Source organism: Rhinatrema bivittatum, chromosome 14, assembly GCF_901001135.1.
Source record: "Rhinatrema bivittatum chromosome 14, aRhiBiv1.1, whole genome shotgun sequence".
Lineage (NCBI taxonomy): Eukaryota > Metazoa > Chordata > Amphibia > Gymnophiona > Rhinatrematidae > Rhinatrema > Rhinatrema bivittatum.
The window spans coordinates 53,993,459-54,007,870 of record NC_042628.1 but is presented as its reverse complement, the minus strand read 5'-3'; the positions used below and the strand labels follow the sequence as shown (position 1 = coordinate 54,007,870).

General features: G+C 44.8%; 2 long non-coding RNA genes across 2 annotated transcripts; both read right to left on the bottom strand.

Annotated features, from left to right (window-relative positions):
* Positions 1–445: 445 nt before the first annotated feature.
* Positions 446–4,770, bottom strand: LOC115075841. The gene is made up of 3 exons (XR_003852621.1): positions 4,576–4,770; positions 2,449–2,535; positions 446–553 (listed from the first exon to the last, which is right to left on the bottom strand). It is a non-coding gene; the product is annotated as an uncharacterized LOC115075841 (long non-coding RNA).
* Positions 4,771–5,191: 421 nt separating this feature from the next.
* Positions 5,192–10,033, bottom strand: LOC115075782. Its single transcript, XR_003852602.1, has 3 exons — positions 9,902–10,033; positions 8,316–8,442; positions 5,192–5,512 (listed from the first exon to the last, which is right to left on the bottom strand). It is a non-coding gene; the product is annotated as an uncharacterized LOC115075782 (long non-coding RNA).
* Positions 10,034–14,412: the final 4,379 nt, after the last annotated feature.

Sequence of the window (14,412 nt, the reverse complement as noted above, 5' to 3'; positions counted from 1 at the left end):
TAATACCGCGTTCTACTGAGGGCAGGCCTCTCTTCTCTCCTCTCAGTCACCTCCTCTTAATTCCTGCCCCCTGGCCCTTCCTCTCTTTCACTATCAGCCCCTTTCCCTTGCCTCTGCTCCCAGCCCTCTCCTCTCTCCCCTTCAGCACCCCACCTCTATTCCCCATCCCCCACCCTTCAGCCCCCCTCTCACCCACTATCCACACATCTCTTGCTCTCATCCCCTGCCCTCAGCCCCCTTCTCTCCCCACCCTTGCTCTTCTTCCTGCCCCCCTTCCTTGTTGTTATAATAATAATCAATTATACTTTCTATGGTTTATGTGAAGTATGTAAGTAAGAAAGAAAGAATGACATTAATTATAAACAGGGGGGCAGTGTTGGGGGCAATTTGCAGGTCCCCCCAACCAAAAAGGCATGTCACTGTCCCTGGTTGAGACTGCAGGGTAAGCTCAAGGCTTTACCTTTTGCTTAACGATGGGAAGGATGGGACCTGTAGACCTAGTTCCCAGAGAGTCCTGTTTGTCGACCACCATCTTGGACAAACGGCCCCATTTCTGTGGATGAATTGTTTTGAAAATATTATACAAATATGTTTCAGAAATCAGGTCACACTATCTGCTGGATGTATCATCTATGATTTTTGGGGAGTAGACAGCAACAAAAATTCAAGAAAAATAGAAAACATATATGTTAAAATAAAGGGCTCATGCTTATGAGTGTATAATGACCCAGTGTATAATGGAGCTCCAAGTATAGTCTTTTTTTTATTTTTCATTGCATTTAAAAAGAGGAATAAAAATTCAAATATGACTTATCTTTTCTTTAAGTGCAACAAAAAATAAAAAATGCTGTACTTGAAGCTATGTTTATATCTGGGCACCATTACACACTATAAGAGTCATTACATGCTCATAAGAGTGAGTCTTATCCTTTACTATCATCATCTGTTAAAGTAAGAATTAATTGAATTTGCAATGTCAGGTGTTACTGAGAGGAGGACTTGGGACTATCAGTGTTTTAGTATTAACTTAGCTTCTCAGTTCAGACTATCAATGATCTATATTAAAAAAAAAATCCATACTGCTTTGGCTGAAGGTAGTCTCTGAAATGACTGGTTGGCCTCTCTAGCTGAGCTGAACTAGGTTTCCCTTACTACTCATATACAAAAAAAAAAAAATTAAAATCATTTGTCACCTCAGTAACAGTGACACAAACTTTCTCCAATACCAGGAATGTTGTCACTAGCATATCTGCCATAGCAAAACAGCACTAAAGCCCAGAACTCAAACAGCAACAACCCTACCTATGAAAAGGCAGCTTCCTGCTCCAGCTCCTCCCCCTTACCCGACAATGTCCTGGGAACAGGAAGGAAGATAGCATAGAACAGAGCAAGAAAGAGCCAATCTGCTTCCTAATCCAGCCCCTCCCCTCCCATTGTTTCCACCTTCCTTCCTGTCTTGCAGGCAACAGGCGGGGAGAGGGGTGAGGCTGGAGAGGACAGGAGTTCAGTTTTTACTTGTATATTTCTATTTATAATCTGTGGTTGCTTATTCTGTATTTGGCGAAGGTTTTTCAGTATTCTGTGTGTCACCAATATGTGGTATTCAGCTAAAGTGTAGTTTCTGTGTACTTCAGCTTATTCTTTTTCCCCCAATAGGAGCTGTATTGCTAATAAAAAATTTGGATTTCTAACTTGCCTTTCCTAATAATGTTGAAAGCAGCTTACAGCATTTTTAGATTTCATGTTCAATAAATCCCTGCCCAAAAGAGGTTACACGAAGTCTCTGGTGCTGCCACCAAAATTGCACTGTAGGTGATGCTGAAGTCTGCCTAATGGGAGGGCCAGCCCTGGGCTGTGGAAGACAGTGCTAGACTGTGGCCTGACAGCAGAGTTGGAGCTGAGGAAGGTCCTGGGAGGACACAGAAGGCTGGGGCTGTGGGAGACTGTATGGGGGGGGGGGGGGGCTGTGAGAAGGAGTGCTTGGCAGTGCTGGCTTTAGGATTCAGGTGCCCATAGGCAGGACTGGAGAGTAGGGGAACGGGAGATCAGATAGATCAGTCCATCTATCCCCACCCCCTTCAAGAGTGCCACAACAGTGCCGTTTTGAAGTGAATGACTGGAGCAGGCTCCTCCCTGGCACAATTGCATTCCTCTTCCGCCTGAGTATTTGGTACCTTAAAAATTTGGCAACCTAGGCAATTGCCTCTGTTGGCTATGCCTAAATCTGGGCCCGGTGCCTGGCTGTGGTCAGACAGAGTTGGGCCTTTAGGAGGCTCTATTGGGGCTGTTCTGGTTGGAGGGGGTAGGAGCAGAAAGAGTGCCGGGACCGTAGGAAGGGCTGAAACAGTGGGGAGAAAACATTGGCAGTAAGGCTTCTGATAATACATGTTTACAAAATGTACCGTTAAATGGAAATACCCAATAAATGTTAGAAGAGGGCTTCCCAACCTTTTCAGGAGCGTGGATTCCTTTTCAAGCTCCAGAAGTTTTGTGGACCCCTGCATGCTTCTCTTTCATGTTTACCTGCAGTTATTGCTGTATATAGAAAAGTGATTAATGTAATAACAAAGAAATAATTATATACACACCAGACTCACTGATAATATATAAAACATATTAAATAATGCTTACTGATATAAACTGAATGCCTTTAATTGCAAAGCACAGCAGTAAATGTGCAAGAATGTACTCATATTCAGTAACTAATATGGTGTAACTACAGGCAGCCACACAGCTGGATCTGGAGCAACTGTGGGGAATGGACTGGGGGGGGGGGGGGGGGGGGGGGGAGAAAGTGAGAGAGAGAGAGAGAGAGAGACTGGCGGGAATGGACTGGTGGAGGGAAAAAGAGAGAGACAGACTGGTAGAAATGGATGTGGGGAGAGAGAGATGGTGGAAATGGACTGGTGGAGGGAGAAAGAGACAGGTAGAAAAGGACTGGTGGAGAGAGAGACTGTGAGGCTGGACTGATGGAGGGAGAGAGAGGGAAGGACTGGTGAGGTTGGATGTGGAGAAAGAGAGAGAGACAGACTGGTGGAAATGGATGTGGGGGAAGAGATGGTAGAAATGGACTGGTGGAGGGAGAAAGAGAGAGAGGTAGAAAAGGACTGGTGGAGAGAGAGAGAGAGAGACTGTGAGGCTGGACTGATGGAAGAAGAGAGGGAAGGACTGGTGAGGTTGGATGTGGAGAAAGAGAGAGAGACAGAAGGACTGGTAGAGAGAGGGAGAGAGAAGGAATAGTGAAGATGGATTGGTGGAGGGAGAGGGAGAAACTTGCAGGGAAGGACTGGTGGAGGCAGAGAGGAGGACTGGTTGGGATGGACTGCAGAGCAGAGAGAGAGTGTGAGAGACCGGTGGTAGGGGGAAGGAGGGATGTTTGAGACAGGCCCACAACACTAAAAGTGAAATGTGGAAAGAGGTTTGGTGCACATATCGCTCTCTCCCCTCCATGGTATTTTTTAATGATTATTTGTTGTGGGTTTTTTTTTTGGTTTTTTTTTAAAGAAAATCACCTGTGCCAGGGAAACTACCCTGTTAGTTTGATCTTGGCAGGGGTCCAATGGCTCTCTCCATATGTGCTTGCTACCAGATTCCATCTATGCAGAGACAGAACACCCCCGCTCATAAAGCAGGAGGCACTGCTACAAACATTTTGCATCATTATTGCAAGATGCTGGGTGTGCATGTCAGCGGCATCTCTATTTGTTTCGGAATCTTACATTCCACTCATTCCATAAGATCATGGCGGATCTCTAGACAGAAGAACCTTCTAAATAACAAAAAAATAAATAAAAACTCTGGCCAATTTCAACCATCCAGTAAAATTATCACTATAATTATTCAAGAGCATCAATCAATACAAATTCTTCTATATGGGAGAAAAATTTGGGATCTGTACAGGATAGTACAGAATCCCAATATAAAACCTGTATCTCAAGCTCTACATAACCCTGCATTCACAGAAACTCCCCCAACAAAGAATACAGAACAGAACCTGCCATACCATAAAACTAACTGCTAGACTCAAACAGTAACAACCCTACCTATGAAAAGGTAACACTGCAAATATTACACCAGGCCCTAAAATACTAATATAGCTCCTATTAGGAAAACAAAACATGTCAGGCTGTTATAGATCCCTATATAGAAACCACATGCCAGCAGAATACCTCACCTCAGTCACACATGCAGAGCACAGACAGACCCACACCAAATACAGAACAAAGAGGCCATAAAAGTATAAATACAAACATGCAGACAAAAACTGAACTAGAAACTGCAAGAAGCCAGATTCTAGGAAGTGCAACAATGGAAAACCAGAAATATCACCATTCTTCAAAAAACATCAAGTATATTCAAGAAATATAAAATATCATTCATAATAGTAAAGCCATATTGATAAAAAAGAATACATATTTCAAAGCAGCTGATGAATAGAATAACATCCTATAATTAAACTCAAAAACATTTGTAAAATCTTACCAAACATCAATCAAATATTTCAAAACAGTGGACACATCAAATAACAATAAATTAAAACTAATATGGATAAAAAAAATCCTTCGCTCTCCATACCTGGGAACTTTTGATTTCCAGTCATCCTGAGATGTCTTGAATTAGTGGGGTGGCGCGGGGTTGCACAAATTTTCTCTCTGTGTCATATATACACATTCTATGACACACTCTCTTTCACTCTCACACACTCACATACAAATACACACACAGTGCCTCTAACTGCTACAAGCTCCCTCACACACACACATGCTCTCTCTCTCATATACACATAAGCTTTCACTCCCACAGGCTCCTTCACACACACACACACACACACACAAAATCTCTCTCTCAAACACACACACACACACACATGCACGCGTGCGCGCTGTCATTCTCACAGGCTCCCTCACATGCACATACACTCCCACAAACTCCCTCAAATACACACTAATCTGCTCTAAACCCACAGGCTCCCTCTCTCACACATATATACATAGGCTTCCTCTCACACACATACACATACCCCCACAGACTCTCTCACACATTCTATGCCATAGGTTACCTTAAACACACACACATTCTCTCTCACACACAGACTATAACTCTGACAGGCTCACACACATACACATGGTCTCACTCTCACAAGCTCCCTCACACATAGTCACACTCATTTCCACATGCTCTCTCTCAGCCAACTCACACACTCACACAGCCTCTCACTCTGGGCTTCCCTCTCTCTTCAGTTGCTGAAGGATGTGGTTTGAGAAGGCCTTCTAGGACTCTTTTCTGGACACCATGAGATGGAGTCTGCAGTAGCTTGTCTGGCCTCTTCTCTTCTTCAGCTGCCATGAGATGGGGTCCACAGCAGCCTGTTGAGACTTTTCTTTTGCCAGTGACACTGCAGTCCTTTTCTTTTGCCAGTAGCTGCTCTTTCCTCATAGCAGCATGGCCCACAGAGACCCCTGTTATCATCTGGCAGGCCCCTAGGGATCCATGGACCACAGGTTGGGAACTACTGTGTTAGAGCAACAATGGAAAAAAAAATCAACCTGATTTTAATCATTAAAAAAACTCTAATTAGCTAAAAATTAAACAACAAAATTTATATTTTATAAACATCTAAAATGAGAAGCCCTAATTATAAGAGAATTCCTGTGCAGAGGATTCCTGGGTCACATGACAACGGGCTACAAGAGGCAGCAAGAGACACCCTGGCTGAGCTGTAACTTTCCATAGAACCTCTCTATATACAGGGCCAGTTCTTCCATTAGGCAAACTAGGTAGTTGACTGAAGTGCCAACGTTTTGGGAGCGGTAAAAGCTTCCAGGTGCCACCTACCCACTTTTAAGTCTTGGCACCTCAGTAGAGAAAGGAATGTATACTTGGTTGATGTGGGTGGGGAAGATAAGGAGGAAGGTGGTTGGCTGGGGGAGTTGTGGAGATTGGGTTTGGGTTTGTGGAGAGAGAGGGTGCTGGGGAGAGGGGAATGGGGTGGAGAGATACTGGGCACTGTAAAAGGGGGCTGTGGTGCTGCTGTTGTGCTAAGCAGGGAATGAAGGAAAGAAAGAGGAGGATGCTAGGGGAAGAAGGGGAGATGTTGGACAGGAGAATAGAGAGAAGAGATGCTGGGCATTGTGGATAGGGAGCAAAAGGAGGGGCATGCAGAACTTGGCAGAGAGTGAAAGGAGAGTAGGAGGTGGGTGCTGTGCCAGAGGTGCTACCAGGTATGTAGAGGTGAGGGCATGAGATTGAGGGTTTGCCTAGGGCGTTTAATACCCTTACATGGCCCTGCCTACATACCCTGTTGTTAGGATTTCCACCCCACTCAGCTCAATTTGAACAGGCTAATTCGGTCTTGGCTTACCAACCTGCGTGCATGTCAGTTTAGTTCTGAGTGCCTTAAGAAAAGCAGACCTACATTTCCATGCATGCAATGGGGTAAAACCAGGACTGGATCTGTTTCTTGAAGCTGAGGTGACATAGCACTTCTCGTAGCACTCTGGTAATTTGTTTAACATCTAGCAAGCTGAAGAGCCACACAGGACATCACCAGATCACCGAGAAGGCTGAGCTGGGGCATGGGGGGGGGGGGGGGGGGGGGACGACAGATTATATCCAGTCCTTTCATTAACTGAAAGATTTGAACTGCTGGGAAATGACAGGCAGGCTGGCAGGGAGGGGGTAGGGATCGCAGTAAGAATTTCTAGATTTCTCAGAAGATGCAACTCTGCCTTCCCGCAGTCCTTTCCCCTCCCTTCCCCCTAAGGCAAGGCTTCCCAAACCTGTCCTGGGGACCCCACAGCCAGTTGGGTTTTCAGGATATACCTGGTATGCAAATGTATCTCATGCATATTCATTGTGGATATCCTGAAAACCCGACTGGCTGTGGAGTCCCCAGGACAGGTTTGGGAAGCCTTGCCCTAAGGTATAGTAGTGAGTGTGTGTGATGCACTCCCATTCACAACTCCATTCAGCCCACATCCCTTCCCCTTCCCTCCCTCCCCTTCCCTTCCCTTCCCTTCCCTCTCATTCTCCCACCTCTCCCCTCCTCTCCACCTCTCTGCTCCCTATCCTCTCATTCAATCCCTCCTTCATTTTCTCCCTCCCCCTTTCTTGTACTCAGCTCGTTCCCTTTCCTCTCCCATCCTCTCCCCTCTCCTTTTCCTTCACTCACAATTCCATACCCTCCCTCTCATTCCCCTTCACTCTCACCTCCTTCCCTCCCTTCTCTTTCACTCACTCTCCTCCCTTCCCTCTCACCATCTCCTCTCCCTTCCCCTCTCTTCCCCTCACTCCTACCTTCCCTTCCCTCTCATTTACTCTTCTCCACATCCTCCCACCTTGTGCATCTTCTTGATTTTCCACTGGCCTCCCCACCAGCAGCTCTCCTCTTCTCAGCAGGTCTGGCTGGCTCCTCCACCTCTGGCAGGGCCTGGGATACCCCCACCAGCCTTTCTGTTGGTGCTGTGCATGGAACCCCCCCCCCCACCCAAAAAAAAAACCTTTCTTTCATCAACCTGATCCAGTCACAGAAAGGAAAAGTGTGGCAGACTAATAAAGCTCTACTAACCATGCCCTCGGTCAAAACAGCAAAACTGACCCAAGTTAGAGAGAGAGCACTATCCTTAGCCGGTCCAACATTATGGAACACAATGCCACTCGAAATAAGATTAATGAAAGACTTAAAACTCTTCAAAAAAAGTTTTAAAACATGGCTCTTCAAAAAAGCCTTTCTCAGTGAGGTCAATGAATAAGAACACCGACACACAGCTGAAAGTCACCCAAAAACATAATTGCTTACTTTATTATTTTTATCATAATTAAGTATTAAATTAAGAAAAGGATAGTATAAAACATATATGATTATCCTATTAATCGTATAAATGGAAATTCCAATCCATTTTCCATATAAAGTATATTATTGAAACATGTAACCGAAAATTTATTGGCACCCTCTGGATAATTTATAAACAAACCAAACTTATTTACGTGCCTAATTGTAAACCGTTGTGATGGTGCATTACTAAACGATGGTATAGAAAAGTTTTTAAATAAATAAAGAAAGAAAGAATGAGCTCCCTGGGCCCGATGAAGCCCATGGGCTGTAATTTGGGGACCCCCTGATCTGGTTCCTGATGCTAAGCAAGGGGAAGGGAGGTACTGCTTCTAGAGTTGCTACTGAAGTGATTCATAAAATAACCCAGAGAAGAGTGAGATTGCTTGGGAGGAGCACTGACCCAGGTCCTGGAAGAGAGGGCTTTAGGACAGCCCTGGCTTGCTGACGCTCTCCTCCTCCCCATCCCAATGCATTCTGGTACCTGTAGTACTGATTGAGGTACTGGGAGGTTGCAACTTGTCTGATCTTCGTTTTGACTAAGTTCCAAGCATTGTTAGCAGAGGAGGATCACTTCTTGGCCTTTTCACTAAGATTGAGAACCTGTATAACTGGAGAAGGGGGAAGGTTTTAACGACTGTCACCTGACCCCACTTGGGGAACACAATGATGTTACGACCATTGTAAAATGGATAAGGATTAAATCTCCTGCTAATTAAAATAAAATCTTGCAGTATTGATAGGAAGAAGAAAAAACTACAAACATCACAAGGTACTGAAATGAATTTTCAAAACCAGCCATAAACCAAAAGTACCTGGCAGAAATCAGGCACCAGGAGGTGCAGGGGCTGCTTCTACTCTCCCGGTCTCAGTAGCATCCGTGACATTTCCACATTCAGGCCGATGCAAAGTCCATGTGGGGAAAAATGGGCCCTCGTAACTGAGCACCTGCTTTCCTAAAACGCGCTCATCCACCTCTGCCGGGCGCACGATGCAGCAGACAAATGAGCCACTACGTTAAAAAGGAGGCGCTAGGGGAAATTGTGCATTCCTAGCACCTCCTAGGCATCAGGTGCCCAGGAGAAGTGGCTGAGCGCGGATTAGGAAAACAGATACTCTAAATTGAGCGTCCATTTTCCTAACCTGATCACCGTCAGGACATTTTATTTTTTTTTTTTTTAAAGTTTTGAGGGTTAAAATGTGCAAGTTGGGTGCACGGTTAATTTTTACATAAGGGGGTAATAGCCTCATCAACATGTGTCCCTGATTCCTGTGTGTGTATATTAATAGATGTTTGTATGTGCTGTGTATGTATTGATGTGTATCTGTTCATAAGTGTACAGTGTGCAAATAAACGTGTGCAGAGTCAGATTTAGGATTTGATGCCTTTAGACACTTTTAATGCTTTCACCCCCCTCTCCCACCTCCTGTAAGGACCTGTTACAGGGTAGCAGAGGACTGTTCTCAGCAGAGTTGGGAGGCGGCAAATCTTAACCAGCCTGCTGCTCCTAAATGTTTGCCACCCTAGGCACAGGCATAATGAGTGCCTATTGAGAAATCCAGGGTTGCATGTGCGTATAGTGGATCTTTTAGTGTATGTGTAAAAGTTTGTTTGTTTCTGTGTGTGTGTGGGGGGGGGGGGGGGGGGGGGGGGGAGTGTGTGTGGGTTCGGGGGGGGGGGGCTAGTACTAGGATGCATGTGAGTTTGGGTTTCATTTGTGGTACCTGCCTCGCAGTGTGCCCTTATAGTGCCACCTAGTGTGCACTTAGAGCATTGCCTCAGAGCTCAGCAGTCACTGGTTACTGTGAGAGAGCACTGCAGGAGGGTTTGTGAGTATTCATATAAAACTGAAAGAGTATAACCCTCTTATATTAGGCTTCTCTAGGTGAATTTTCTTAGAAAAAGGTGACGTTCTTACAACAGGGTTCTATAGGTAAATAACAATAATATTTTGAATTCCTAGACTATTTTTTCAATTTTAGCTCAAGGCTGTTTACAATATTATTCCACTCTCAAACAGTTTATAATCTTAGTGGGTAGCAGAGGCAAGAGGAAATAAATTGACTTACCCAAGTCCCAAGGCATAGTGGTGAGAGAAGTAGGATTTGAACCTTAGTTTTTCTAATCATAAAGCTACTCCAGTAGTGGAAGGGGCCTGTGCCAGGAGCTCTCGTGAGTTCAGGCGGCCGCTCCTGTTGTGCGATAAAATCATGAAGGGAAGTCCTCTTGAGACTGTACTCCCACAATGCACCTGTTTGACCAGCCCCCAATAAGCCAAGAATGCCAGGGGCATCAGCCGTGGCAGGGTGAGGCACATGTGCCAGAAAGTAGAATTATTAGCTCTGTAACACAGGATTAATGAGCAGCATATGGGAGAGATACAGGGAGTGAAGGTGTGAACTCAGCAATAGAGATGCAGCAAATGGAACAGTCAGTCAGCTTTACCTCCCACTGCCTCCCAGGGCTGAGGAAGGCGTGCTTAGAACACTGCTGAGTATGCAGGTTAAACAGGTAGAACATACAATGGGGTTAAAATCAATCTTCAGGTAAAGCACAGAGAAAAGCAGTGCAAGCTTCCCTCATACAACTGTTCCCCCTTAGAACAGGTACAACCCAAGCAGCGGCAGTGCAAGCTTACTCAGCCCCAGTATCGCAGCCCAGTGCAACGTGTGTGCACACCTCAGAGGCAGGGAGCTTCTCTCTCACTAATACACCATTCCAAATATCAGAGCCCAGTGCAGTGTGTCTTATGATAGGGGGCCCAGCGATCACTGTACTGTATGGCTCAATATAAACACTGGATCAGAACCAATCTATGGGCCTGATTTACTAACCATATTCCCCTTAGACACAGAATGGGAGAAAACGCTTAGTGAATTAGGCCCTATATTAGAAGAAGGGTTCTAAACTTCAGGAGGGCCGATTTTAAGGAAATGAATAATTATGGTAAGCAATCGGTGTCAGGAGTGCAGGATCCAAGCAGTAGAGAGGAACAAGAGAAGAGCAATAAAGGAGCATTGAAATGGCAACAAATCATTGAGTCAGGCAGGTTAGCAAGGGGCAGGAAATGAAGAGACCAAATGGACATCAATATGGCTCACCAATGAAGGAGAAGAACAAGTAAGAACAAAAGGAAAAGCATTCAGGAAATGCAAGGCTACAGGAGGAGGAGGTCAGGAAAAACTAGCAGGAGAAACAAAGTCAGGTGGCAAAGGAGATCAAAGCAGATTATACTTCCCAATCGTTAAGGCAGGGGATAAACCAGTGGCATCTGTAGACAGAAGCATTTTTTGGGGGGGGGGGGTGTGGATGTAAACTCTCGATCTAGAAGGGACAGGCCAAAGTGACATTTGCACACATTGCACCCCCCCTCCCCAGTCATGGCCTCTGTCTTTAAATTGGCTATAAAAGCCAGAACAAGAAAAAATCCCAAGGGCCTTCTAAGCACTCTTGAATACCATCATTCAGCCAAGTCTTCTACCTGGGAATGAAATCTGCTGTCTACACAGGATGGGAGAGAGCCCCTAAGATAAACCCTGCATCTCAAGTTCTGTAAACCTACCCTGCAGTCACAGGGTAGGGAGCAAAATTAGGACTTGCGACTTCCCATACAAAAAAAAAATCTAATTCTGGTGTCAGAAACATAAACTTCCTTCACTACCAGGCACGTAGTGAAGTAATACAAAACCCTGCCAAAAAGATACTAACGTATTACGTAGCAAATTTAAGAACATATCATAAGAACATAAGAATTTTCTATACTGGATCAGACAAAGGGTCCATCAAGCCCAGCATCCTGTTTCCAACAGTGGTCAATCCAGGTCACACATACTTGCTGCTGTCATGCAGTGATAAGTAGTGTCTATTCCCTAACTCTAATTGGTTAATAACAGTTTATGGACTTCTTCTCCAGGAACTTGTCTAAGTCTTTTTTTCAAACCCAACTACTCTAACTGCCTTAACCACAACTTCTGGCAATTAATTCCAAAGATTAATTGTGCATTGAGTTGAAAATAATTCTCTGATTTGTTTTGAATGTGCTAAATACTAACTTTATGGAGTGTCCCCTACTCTTTGTAGTTTTTGAAAGTGTAAATAACCAATTTACATTTACCTATTCTATTCCACTCATGATTTTATAGACTTCTATCATATCCCCCCTCAGCCGTCTCTTCTCCAAGCTGAGCAGCCCTGACCTCTTTAGTCTTTCCTCATAAGAGAGCCGTTCCATCCCTTTTATCATTTTAGTCGCCCTTCTCTGTACTTTTTCTAATGTAACTATTTCTTTTTTGAGATAGGTGACCAAAACTGCATGCAGTACTCCAGTGTGGTCTCACATAGAGCGATACAGAGATACTATGACATTCTCTGTTTTATTCTCCATGTCTTTCCTAATAATTCCGAACATTCTGTTTGTCTTCTTGACTGCTAAGGCACACTGAGCTGAAGATTTCAAAGTCTTGTCCACATACCAAAACAGCACTAACATTCAGAATTCAAACAGCAACAATTCTTCATATGAAAAGGTAGTGCTGCAAAACGACACCAGACTGTAGAAAACCAATATACCTCCTATTGGGAAAACAGAATAAGCCAGATTGCTACAGATCCCTACACAGAAACTAACCACTAGTAAAATACTTCACTTTGGTCACTCATGCAGAGCACAGATAGATCCTCACCAAACACAGAATAAGAGACCACAAATTAGAAATAGAAAATGCAGACCAAAATTGAACTGGACACCCCAAGAAGGCAGACTCTGCATGCAATGCAACACTGGCAAACCAGAAACAGAAATGTATTTTCTTCTGCATATTTCCAGAGCTGACATAGTCCAACAAGTAAAAACTGAAAATAAAATGCTTTTTTTACTTTTGTTGTCTGGACATTTTATTTTTCTAATCAGTTTGGCTCTAGTCTCTCTTTTCTACTTTTGGTCTTAACCTAAAACTTTTCCCACAATCTCCATTTTCCATTTCTTTTTTCTCCTGTTTTCATTTCCTTCCTTACATTTTTCTATTACCCTGATCATTCCCTTTTATCTCTTTTCTACCTTTCTACTCATTGCTAGATTTCAGCCCTTCTTCTCTTACCCTCTGTTCCCAAATCTTTCTCTTCATCTCTCATCTACCTACCAGCTTTACATCTCCCCCTCTCCCCCGTTTCCTAGCCCTCCCATTCCCCCAGTTTCTAATTCCTTTTTCGGGCTTCTATTTGCCCATACTATTTGCACTCCCCTTCATGCAACCCTTAATGTTAACCTTTCCCATGTTTTTATCTCTCTTGTTAACAATTTCCATGTTTATTATTGTTCAATGTATTGACAAAGGAAACGCTTGATTTCCTGCATTTTTTGTTGGAATGTAAACCGATGTGATGTGTAAAATCGAACACCGGTATATAAAAATAAATAAATAAATAAATACTTCAACCATTCTCTAGTCCCCGATTTCCACCTTTTGCACTCAGCCCTTCCCCAGCTCTCATCTCGGTCCTTTTCCTCTCGTCCCCTCACATCCCCTTCCCTATCTTCAGCCATACCTATTACCCCCTTCCCAGCCTCCCATTCCCCCTGTTTCCTAGCACCATCCACCCTGCACAGACCCCTTCCTTTCCATTGCCTCATGCTCTTCCCTAGCCTCTCTAGGTCCTTCTATCTACTGCTCAGCCTCTTCTGTGCCCTGTCTTCAACTCATACTCATGCGCCTCATCCAGTCACTGAATACCCACTGTCTTCTCCCAGTCCTTGAGTTCCCACTCAGCCTCTTGGTTTCTGCTGTCCCTCTATCCATTAGTCCTCACTCTCCATCTACACAATCTCTGAGTCCCTGTTCCCTTTCCCAGTCTCTGAGTCTCCACTCATCCTCCTTCCTAATCACTAAATCCTCACTCTCCCACCCAATCAGAGTCCCAATCTCCCCCTACCCAATCCCAATCCCCATCCATTATCTGAGTCTCTACTCTCCCCTTACTTAATTCCAAGTCCCCACTCTCCTTCCTAGCTAATTACGAAGTCCCCACTCACTCTCCTTCCCAATCTCTGAGTCCACATATTCCCTCCTATCCACTCCCCAAGTCTCCACTTGTTCTTTCATCCGATCTCCAAGTCCCTACTCTCTTTTCAGTCCCTGGTCCCCACCATCCCACTCATTCCCCATCCAAGTTCTGCGTCAGTACTTTTCCATTCTGCCACTCAGCCTCTGAGCTCCCACCCTCCCCTGAGTCTTTGCTCTTCTCCCATCTGAGAGTTTGCAATGCACCCCTGCCCCATATCTGAGTCTCTGCTTCTTTCCCCTTTGTCCTCCTTCCCTCACCCTCAGAGCTTTGAATTCTTCCTCCTGGTCTTGTGTCCTCGATCTCTCTCTCATCTTCCTCTTCCACACTGGCACCAGGCAGCCCGATGGGTCTGACTCGCTCCATGTGCTGCCACCAGTACTTCTTCCTTTCTCAACGATTCAAACAATCAGCTGTCTGAACCCTGTGTGCTCAGTACGTCTACTCAGCACCGCACGGTTCAAGCGGCTGATGCAGGACGAAGAGGCACTAGCAGCAGCAGGAGGAGCAGGGATGTACAGGA